The sequence below is a fragment of the Physeter macrocephalus genome, chromosome 4 (genome assembly GCF_002837175.3).
Source record: "Physeter macrocephalus isolate SW-GA chromosome 4, ASM283717v5, whole genome shotgun sequence".
Lineage (NCBI taxonomy): Eukaryota > Metazoa > Chordata > Mammalia > Artiodactyla > Physeteridae > Physeter > Physeter macrocephalus.
The window spans coordinates 39,316,417-39,325,620 of record NC_041217.1 but is presented as its reverse complement, the minus strand read 5'-3'; positions in this window follow the sequence as shown (position 1 = coordinate 39,325,620).

The following is a 9,204-nucleotide window of genomic DNA, read 5'->3' as shown; positions in this document are numbered from 1 at the left end:
CTGTTGAAATTGGGTCTTTTCCCCCCACAGACTGAAGAGAATTTGTGGGGGAAGAGGGAGGCGTCCATCTTGCAGCTCATCCCTGGGGTTCGGTTGCAAGATGCTCTTCATCTATAAAGATGAAACAGAAAAAGAAACAAACATCAGGGTCTCCTGATACGGGTCCTCCACAGAAAGCATCCTAGTGAGGCTCCAGGATCATGAGAACACAGGCTATCACATTGCAACAGTAAAAGAGTTCAGGGCTTCCCTGGTGGCGCAGTGGTTGCGCGTCCGCCTGCCAATGCAGGGAAACCGGGTTCGCGCCCCGGTCTGGGAGGATCCCACATGCCGCGGAGCGGCTGGGCCCGTGAGCCATGGCCGCTGGGCCTGCGCGTCCGGAGCCTGTGCTCCGCAACGGGAGAGGCCACAACAGAGGGAGGCCCGCATACCACAAAAAAAAAAAAAAAAGAGTTCAGGTGAGCCCCGGGGTTCTGTCCCTGCTAATGGCTCCTATAGATAGTGTTGTGGCTTCCTTTCTGGTATTAAGCTTGAAAAACCAAAGATACAAAAATATAGTGATTTCATACACCAGAAATATGCTCTTGACAAGTATTTCTAATCAGTTTTCCAGTGAAAATGAGTGTTCTCTCATTTGAAATGTATGTCCCATAACTAGGAAGATAGTTTGTAACCACTGGGTGGAATTTTTTTCCTGTGAGAAGCTGAAGAAACACTTGAACGCCAATCAGGTCTGTGTACCTCCACTATTAAAAAACCCTTTCACTAGAGTAGGTGACTTGGGAATTACTGTCACTCTTCCTTCCCCTCTAAAGCCACCCTACATTATGGACTGGTTAAAGTTTACCCCTTTGCAAGAGTGTTCTCACTAATAAATAACTCATTTGCACTTCAGAGACAAAGCTAAAGGGATTTCAGTTCTGCAGGAATAAGGGTTTCACCGGCCCTGTACCTTGCCTAGAGGTACTTTGCTGCTTCCGTTTGAGGCCGGTTAGTCTACAAAGCCAGCAGCAACTTAGGTTCCAGGTGTTTCGTGCACACAGCCTCATTCATGCTCACAGCGTCCCTTTGAAGAAGAGGAAAGTCAGTCTCTTATTATCCCCATTTTATAAAAAGGAGAAAGAGGCATGGGGTGTGGAGAGATGGGGGCCTGGGTGGGTAAGTGACTAGCCCAAGATCACTCTCTAAGCAGATCTGCTTCATCCACAACCAGCCACAAAGCTTCTCTTAAAGCAGGTCTCAAGATGAGGAAAGGCGATGGGGGGCTTCAGTAAAACAAACTCATGCTTTAGTAGGTGTTACGTGCTATTTTCAACTCTGCTGTTAACACCTGTTACACTTTTTATACAGGTCACATGCATTTTCTGGAGTAATCCCATTTTAAATATTTCACACTTTAGTTCCTTAAACCATAAAAATATCACAGAAATGCTAATACTCTGAGATCCAGACTGTATCTTAGACTTTTTTCCTAATGAGGAGTAGGACAAAACTCTTCATCATACCACACGTCCCAATTTTGGGTTCGGAATATAGTCACCATAATTTTCATTGTTGGAAATTGCTGGCTAATTCAGAGGTGAACTCTAGAAGCAACAGATGTACTAGGAACTCCCTTTTCTTCTGTCTGGCATTAGGAGTGTGTCCGTGCTTAGACTTGGATCTCCCAGAGCGGGGCATCTGCTTCTCAGTGCTGTTGACTTCTTCGGAGTGAGTGGCCCATGAGCCAAATATTAGGTCTTATTGCTTCACTTGAGGGCATGGGAAGAGAATGAGGGAAAGCAAAATGAGAAAAGGAGTGACCTGCTTTGCGATAACCCAAGCGTGGCCCATTGTGCAAGGTCTAGGGCAACAAGCACTCTCTTTGACTAGGCACCATGTATATCCTGCATACCTGAAGTCACAGCAGCAGTGCCCTACAGTGGACCTTTGGAATCTAAGTTCTGCATTGGTCCAGGTTTACCAGGAATTACTATTTATCTTGTACTTGGGCCAACTGTGTGACTCTCTACAGGACAACTGGTTCCCCAACCACTTCTAGGGCTATCTGGTTCATATATAAACAATATATTTACCTCAGAAACACTAACACCATAGAAACTGTTCATTCACAGAAATAAAAAAAAGGAAAAGAGAGATAGTGGTGTATTAGGTCAGAGGCAGGAGGAAAAGACCAAACAGGAGGAGCTTGGAGTTTGTAACTGAGATGTGGCATGCATTAGATATGAAGTTAGGTTACTGAAGCCCCAGATTATGTTCCAAGATCTAAACAGAATGTTAGCTGAGTCCTCTATGACTCCTAAAGACATTTATTGTCTTCGAAAAGAGCTTTGCTATTTCATTCTTCTTAACTACTTTAGATGTAAAACCATATTTTTTAAATGATCAGTATCTTATTCCATTAGGTTGTATTAGAGAACCAATTTATAGTCACAGAGTGAGGACGCAGTGTATGTGACTGTCTCTATACACATTGTGGGTAAAGACAACTGTTTCACGATCCACTTTTTATTAATTATATCACTATACACATTGAGTTCATTGATGAGAATCAATTTTTATCACATAACCAATCATCTAGAGTTACCAAATTGGTAGTTACCCTAAAATTTAGGTCATCGTTTTTCTTGTTCCAGTGACTTTCTACCTCCTTCAGAGCCTTACCTAACTCATCCGCCCTAATCTCACGTAGTCAGGAGAGCCTTATGTATTCTTGTTCCTAGTCAAGGTGGAAAAAGTGTCATCCATTAGACACATTACATTCAACATTGGCCAAGGAAGTAGTCTTACACATTCCATTAAAAGGGTTTGTTTGTGTGTGTATGCCTATCTCTCAATATATATGTATTCAACTTAATAGCTAAAACATTACCAATAATAATAATATATGTGATCTTCCTTGATCTACTACTTATTCCTTAAAGATAGATTTTTTATTTATTTTTAAATTAATTAACTTATTTATTTTTGGCTGTGTTGGATCTTCATTGCTGCATGCGGGCTGTCTCTAGTTGAGGTGAGCGGGGGCTACTCTTCGTGGCGGCGCGCGGGCTTCTCACTGCGGTGGCTTCTCTTGCTGCGGAGCACGGGCTCTAGGCACGCAGGCTTCAGTAGTTGTGGCACGCAGGCTCAGTAGTTGTGTCGATCGGGCTCTGGAGCACAGGCTCAGTAGTTGTGCGGTGGCTTCTCTTGCTGCGGAGCACGGGCTCTAGGCACGCAGGCTTCAGTAGTTGTGGCACGCAGGCTCAGTAGTTGTCTCGATGGCTCTAGAGTGCAGGCTCAGTAGTTGTGGCACACGGGCTTAGTTGCTCCAAGGCATGTGGGATCTTCCCCGGCCAGGGCTCGAACCCATGTCCCCTGCATAGACAGGTGGATTCTTAACCACTGTGCCACCAGGGAAGCCCCCAAAGTTAGATTTTTAAACAAATCACTTCTGGGTGCCAACTTAGAGCTAAATCAAGGCAAACTACATTTTATATTATTATTATTTTTTTATTTTTTGGTACGCGGGCCTCTCACTGTTGTGGCCTGTCCCGTTGCGGAGCACAGGCTCCGGACGCATAGGCTCGGTGGCCACGGCTCACGGGCCCAGCCGCTCCGCGGCATGTGGGATCTTCCCGGACCGGGGCACGAACCCCTGTCCCCTGCATCGGCAGGCAGACTCTCAACCACTGTGCCACCAGGGAAGCCCTATCATATTTTTAAGTAATTATTTTCTTTACTAGGATGTAAACTCTGGCTGCACTCTCATTCTCTGACCTCAGAATCAACACAACATTTATTTCACTATATTTGTCCAGGACTTTAATATTGAAACAGGGGTTACACCCATGAGCAATGCTGATTTCTCCTGGTGGTGGCCCAGCCAAAGCATCTCGAATGGGTACCTGTCCATTCTACTAAAATAATGGAGGGAAAGAGAAGCATGCCAGCAAGATAAAGGAACACAAGGTACCATGTTAGCTTGTAAAGAAGTCTCAGTATTGCTGTACACGAACATGTTACCAGTGCTGCTTGTGCAAGAGATGAGGCTTTTGAGCTGGAGGGCAATTTCAAAAGGCAACACCTGTTTCCAAACGGGGCCAAGAGTTCACAGATGCATTTTTTTTTAAACATCTTTATTGCAGTATAATTGCTTTACAGTGTTGTGTTAGTTTCTGCTGTATAACAAAGTGAATCAGCTATACACATACATATATCCCCATATCCCCACCCTCTTGTGTCTCCCTCCCACCCTCCCTATCCCACCCCTGTAGGTGGTAACAAAGCAGAGCTGATCTCCCTGTGCTATGCAGCTGCTTCCCACTAGCTATCTATTTTACGTTTGGTAGTGTATATATTGTCAATGCCACTCTCTCACTTCGTCCACAGATGCATTTTTGAAATCTCAACATATACTTTCATCTTTTAGAATTGTTAAAAGGGAACAACATAAGCAGACAGATGTGCATGAATCGAGATCCTATTTTTGCACTTGAAATCAGAAAATATTGCTGCTGCATACACTAGGATGTTAAGTGGGCACACTGATCACAGAATATCTCTAACCCAAGCAGGTGGTAGAATGTCCTGATAACCTGTGGTCGCTGGGCCCAGGATTCGGTATCTAAAGATGAGATGGCGTAAGCAATGGTCCCAGTAGTTAAGTATATGGAGGACAAACACCGCCCTCTATTGGCAAAGGATAAGGGCGGTGCAGTCAAGATGACATATTTTCCTGTGTATAGCCATTACCTTAAAACATAATCAAAAATAAAAATGAAAGCTTTTACATAAGTTGAAGCTTCTTATGCAGGGACCACAGGGATTTTCAAGTAAATTTAAGTATTTTATGAGAAATTTTTGTATCTCATTGAAAAGACATGTTTCCCATTAAATCTTTGATGTAACTCATTGGACTGGTTCAAGTATCACTGTTAGTGATACTGAACAGCAGCAATATGTTCAAAAGTTTATCAGTAGGAAGCCCCAAGGGATGCATTTACATAAGATAACGGAAGCTGGTTTTAGAACCAACAGCTGTGACAATTTAAAGAACGACCTGATTCAAGCCTTGTACCACATACTAGCCACGTCAAATCACATCCTGAGCCAGTTTATTTTCTACAGAATTGGAGGAACAACACCTGAGCAGTCACAGTTGCTGGGAAAACTGAATAAGGTACTACGTAAATAAAAGCTTCATAAACTGCAAAGTGCTGTACAGCTACAGTGTTAGGTTACTGTAGAGTAATGCTCATGGATAGGAGTCGAGTGAGGGAGTTCCAAATGTTTTTTTGCCAAACCCAACCTCTATGAGTCTGTTTGTCTACCTGTTTTTTTTCTTTTTTAAAATTTATTTTTTACTTTATCTTTGGCCGAGTTCGGTCTTTGTTGCTGAGCGCGGTCTTTCTCTAGTTGCGGTGAGCGAGGGCTACTCTTTGTTGCAGTGCACGGGCCTCTCATTGCGGTGACTTCTCTTGCTGCGGAGCACGGGCTCTAGGCACGCAGGTTTCAGTAGCTGTGGCTCGCGGCCTCTAGAGCGCAGGCTCAGTAGTTGTGGTACACGGGCTTAGTCGCTCCACGGCATGTGGGATCTTCCCGTACCAGGGCTTGAACCCATGTCTCCTGCATTGGCAGGCGGATTCTTAACCACTGCGCCACCAGGGAAGCCCTACCTGATGGTTTTTGAAGTCCTTTAAACCAGACTCTATTTCTTCAGCATTGTACTGAAACAGAAATTTGATAATGTTAATCATAAAACACCTGAAGATTATGAGGAAAATTGGCGGGTTAACGTTCTTCTGAAGTAAACTTTGACCTGGGACAAACAACAATGTAAGAAATAAATGCCAAGTTAGCTAGTCACTAAAGGGTAACAGCATGCAAAAAGCACTTAATTTCAAAGCCAAGGTGAGTTTGTATGTTAATTACAATATTCAGATGACAAGGCAAGAATGTAAACAAGGGGAAAGGTTGAAAAGGATAAAATCCCTAATAGCTACAGTATCTTGTACCATATTCTCCATCTAAGAGATAATACTTAATTATAAATTGCAAGATAGTGTAGTTTTTACAGGTATTTGAAATTGAACGCAAATGTCTGTTTTATGAGTATAAACACTATCCTTTATTATATATGATTATTTAAAGAATTTTTCCCTCCATAAGACTTCATAACCTGGACATGAACATGAGAAACAACGCTAACTAGGGATCCTCATGCACCAAGCCCAGTGCTCCCTTGATTAATCAAAAGTCAACGAATATACTGCCTCTCTTGATTCCTTACTCTGAAGTACTAATTAAGACAAGGCATACTTTTCTTGTTACCAACACCAGTGATGGTCACTGCTAATTTCTAAAGAATTCATTCAGATAGTGGGCTCCCCCTAAAGTCAGGCTGGACTGGGAGCTGACAGACCAAGGTGATCAGCTGTATAGTAAGTCAGTGTATTTGCTTGAGAGTATTACAAGAAGTACACAGAGCACGCATCTGGGTTACAAAAGCCCTTTTATAAAGCCATTTTTAAACAAAACAAAAAAAAGTTTACAAAAGAAAAAAGATACAGAAAAAGAATAACTTGCTTCATGTGTCCCAAAAAGAGAAAAAAATAAAAGGGACAATGCCAACATGCTCAACAATAAAGGGTTCTTTTTCTTATTTTTTAATACAAAATACAAGCAAAGGATACACATACTTAAAACAGAGCTCAGGAACAGACACGCAGTCCTGGAAACCCTTCAATAAGAGAAAGCAGGAATTTGTTTCTTTCTTTGTCTATGTAGATACATACAGAGACTGGGATATGTAAAAATTAAGTATCACAAAAGACCATCACACAAGTCTACCAATGCATGTTGCATCTATAATTCACGAACATGGTCAACAAAATCATGTTCACTTCAACCCCTTTTCATTTAAATTAAAGAAAAAATTTTTTTAAATAAAGTGGTTACATTCAAACTTTAACTTCCTTAGTACCATGCTGCAGATTTCAGCACTGTTAAGGTATTGCAAGAATGCCCAACCCTCGGTGTCTGATCACATGTACCCAGCAACATTGCAGTATTAAGGGATGCCCTGGTCTCAGCCCAAGGACAATTAAATACATTTAAGCAGGTTCTTCTCCTTTACCCTTCCTGCTCAGAACGTAAAAGGTTAAGGACTACAATTAAGGAAGACTGGGAGTTTTAGAGCTGGCAAAATGAAGTCTGAAAGATGAATCAAGGTGAACAATTACTGAGAACCTGGCTGCTGCTTAACCTGGCAAGTCTTAAGTCTTTCCTTCAACCTTGAGGGAATCAGGTGTATAAGGTTTGCTGCAACATGTTCTTGGTAAACAAACTAAGTAGAGCTCTTATTTACAAATCTTGTAACAAATACTTCTGGAGGAAAAAAAGAAAAGAATTCACTAATTTCCAGAAGACAAAGGTTTAACTGCCAGACATGTAACAAACACACACTCACACACACACCCACACAATACTTCAGGGGTTTTTATACAAGTTATTTAGGGCATAAGCTGAGTACTATACCCCTACACCCCACCGAAAAAGAACAACAGAAAAATCCCAATTTTACCCTCCCCCCCATAATCTAGAAAACCCGCCCTTCACCCCTGATGTACAAAGTGTATGCACAATGGTGGCATTCCACCAGCCACAAAGCATGCTCAAACAGATGTCACCAGTTCAGTCACTCCATTGGCATGGCAACAGGATTTGCCTGTTTACAGGATTCTTCCCAATAGTGGTTAATACACAGCACCACTGTGAATTTTGTGAATTAGGCTTCGAAAAAAAAGTGTAATTTAGGGATTTGGGACTCAAAGAGACTCATTTTGTATCAAGCTTATCTCAAGAAAAAGGGAAAATGAGTTGCACATTGAAATTTGGCTATGGGTAGTTTGATGTCCCAATATTCGAATAAACTAACTCCCTTTTCAAATAAACCCAGCTCCATGCACAGAGAAAAGGACAACTCTCCAACCTCAAGAGCTATCCCGTGACAGAAAGTATCACTCCTTCTTTCTAAGTATCTGTCTGAATGTCATAAAAACCACAGGCCAGGTTTCTTCCTTTCCAAACTCCTAAAGTGGTAGTTTCTTCTCCTCAGCATAGCTCCTGGCGATGCAGGCACAGAAAGAACTGCTCAAATCAAAACTCCCTTTCTTCATAAAAGCCACAATGGCCACATGACCTTTAATAAAGCTTTCCCTGTTGCTCCTGCCTTTCTAACACTCTCAAAGCATCTCCTAGGGAAAGGGAAAAAAGCACTATTCCCTTTCCTCAACCACTACTCTAAAAGCCACTTGTTATTGAATGTTCATGGATTAAAAAAAAATAAAACATTAAAAAAAAAGTGTCAAGTTCAGTTTAGTTGATCATATCCACAAGAATGTCAAAAACTTTACTGGATTGTAACCTCAAATTCCACTCTTGATTAGTTACCTATAAGAAAATGCTATTTGAACCAGTACCAAGAATAAGTATTGAACTGAGGGTTGAACCTGGAGCAAACCAGTTATTGTGAGAAAAAAAAAAAAAAAAAAAGTAGCAAAGCTCCAACATGGGAAATCAACTGCTATTCTTCCAGATTTAAAGATTTTTCACTCACTACCTCCATAAAGGAGGACACAGCCATTAATTTTCCTACATGGACTCAATAGGGCATGGAGATATGAAAGGGAGAGATGTGTTAGAAAGGACAAATATACCATTACTGAAATTAAAATGTATCCTTTGGGCCCACTCCATTGATTATAATCTGAGGTGGGGAAGGCTAAAAGCAGCAGCAGGCTACAAACAGATTTAATAAGATGGAAGTTACCCATTTCTGGGGGTGTCTGGGGTGTGTGTGTGTGTGTGCGTGCGTGCGTGTGTGCTGGGGAGGTTTGAAAAAAATAATCTTAAGAACTAGAACGTAGTGTCAGGTAGCATAGCTGCCGAAATCCATGTTCCAGAGGTAAACCTAACAGAGCTAACATAGAATTGAGATAATACAAACAAGCACGTCCAAAGTGAATGTCCCACTTCCTGAGCGCTGCAAAACAAGACAGTGAATGCTACTGCCACCTCACCATAGGCACACTAGAGAAAGAGGGCATTTAGTCAAGGGTGGTGCCAATGGCCAGTCACTATCAGCTTATCGCTTGTAACCTGTTCTGACATCACTATCAAGCCTGACTATTGAGCACCTGTTTCCAGTTGAGACACCACAGC